The 2026-nt window shown below is 30.3% G+C and overlaps 1 pseudogene across 1 annotated transcript; it reads left to right on the forward strand.

The window, feature by feature from the left end:
- Window positions 1-615: 615 nt before the first annotated feature.
- Window positions 616-1511, forward strand: LOC148764327 (MLP-like protein 43 pseudogene; annotated as a pseudogene). The gene is made up of 2 exons (XR_016024618.1): window positions 616-864; window positions 1037-1511. The product of XR_016024618.1 is annotated as an MLP-like protein 43 pseudogene (transcript).
- Window positions 1512-2026: the final 515 nt, after the last annotated feature.

The raw sequence follows: 2026 nt of genomic DNA on the forward strand, positions 1-2026 counted from the left end.
GCGATTAACCTTGCTTCAATGGCAAATAAGAAGCCGCATCAACACTCAACGAGTTTGTACATGATATTTTTCTAACAAACCCTCCAATTTTTTTTAAATTTAAAACACCTAAGTGGAATGCATGTGCTAGTGGATGTCTTATTAGGCTCGGCTACAGCAGACCTAATTCAAGGATAAACAACTTGGGGTTAAACTATTAAAATATGTTTTGCCTTTTTAAGTTTACTTCTTTCTTTTTTGAAAAAAAAAAAAGTAATAGAAGTAAATAGGAAAGATAGACAAGTATATTTCTTTACATTTATAAACTATAACATAGTATGATTAAAATGAATTAAAATTGAATAAATAGTTAAAAATACTACCCTTTATTTTGTAATATAATCATATATATATATAAATACTTCTATTTAAATTAGTTCCAAATTCTTCCATTTAAATTATACATATTATTAAAATTGATTAAAATATACAAGACAACAAATACTAGTTTGATTAAAATTGAATAAATAGTTGAAATACAATACAAAATTAAGCAATACTTGCTCTATATTCTACTAAAACTTTTGTCCTAACTTCCACACTAGCTGGTCTATAAAATGGAACAGATCAGAATGCATCTCTTGCAAACGCTGCTTCCACTTGTTAGCTAGTGTATACTCTGGAAAGAAAGAAGAATGTCTTCTTTAATAGGAAAAGTGGTGGCTGACGTAGAGATCAGAGCTTCTGCCGAAAAATTTTATGGAGTGTTCTGCAACACACCAAGCCAGCTATCCAGCATCTGCCCCGATGTCATTCAGGCATGCCATTTACTTGATGGTGAGTGGGGAAGATTGGGTTCAATCACCCACTGGAGTTACGTGCATGGTAAGTCAAAACAACCGGGGAGATTATATCTGAATAGCTACCAAGATTATCTTTGTTTTTTCCTCTTGATAAATGTTACATATTCTTGTCTGAATAATTTTGTCTCTTTCACGTCATAACCATCCATCCAGCAGTTGAAAATAACCTTTCTCTTTGGGTGAAACATATATAGATGGGCAGGCTAAAGTTGCAAAACTGATAATTGAATCAGTAGATTCGACAAAAAAACTCGATCACTTACGGAGTGATTGGAGGGGACCTGAAGAATGAGTTCAACAGCTTCACGTTCAAAATTGAAGCCACTCAAAAGGACGGGGGCAGTCGAGCACACTTGACTCTTGGATACATAAAGCTGAGTGAAGATGTTGCAGGTCCGCAGACACTGCTTCAGCAGGGAATCCGACTCTTCAAAGCGCTTGATGCATACCTCACCCACGCATAAATTCATGTTTAATAGAATCTATCTTCTACCAAGTAACAAAGCTGTTTCGTTCATAACAGCTTTGTTATTTATGCAAATGCAATCGTCTGTGTTTGGATAGGAGCTTTTATATTATGTAGCTGCTTGAGCTAGTGTATCTGATGCTTGTATTTGTGTATATATTTTGTAACAATAAATGAAATCACTACTACTAATTCCAAATAAATTAATGGCATTTCATATTCTATTTTATTAAAAAAACAAAAATAAATGAGCTGAAATCTTATTTATCAATTCGATCTTTTTTGCTCTTAAATTTGTTATAGATTAAGAGTCTGTTTGACCTAATTTTTTTCTAACTTAAAAGCTATTATGAACCTCTTAGAAAAATAATAGCTTTTAAAATTAAGTTAAAGTTGTTTGGTAAATTTCATTTTATAAGTTTCTTTTTATAAATTATAATTTTTGTTAAAATTATCATAAAATGTATTTTTTTTAGAGGGTAATATTATAATTATTTTTAACAGATGAGGATATTTTTGAAATAAAAATAAAAATTCTCTTGTATTTTTAAAAGAAGAGAAGAAAAAGCTCCTCATAGGAACTTTTCTTGAAGCTCTTTTTTTAAAATTTTTTTTTTTTAAAAAAAAAGTTATTTTTTTTAAAGTTTCTCAAAATTTATGTTTGACTTGGCTTTTACTTTTAAAAGATAGATAAGTTAAAAAAAGCCAAACCAAACAA

The sequence above is a fragment of the Theobroma cacao genome, chromosome 2 (genome assembly GCF_053813885.1).
Source record: "Theobroma cacao isolate CCN51 chromosome 2, ASM5381388v1, whole genome shotgun sequence".
Lineage (NCBI taxonomy): Eukaryota > Viridiplantae > Streptophyta > Magnoliopsida > Malvales > Malvaceae > Theobroma > Theobroma cacao.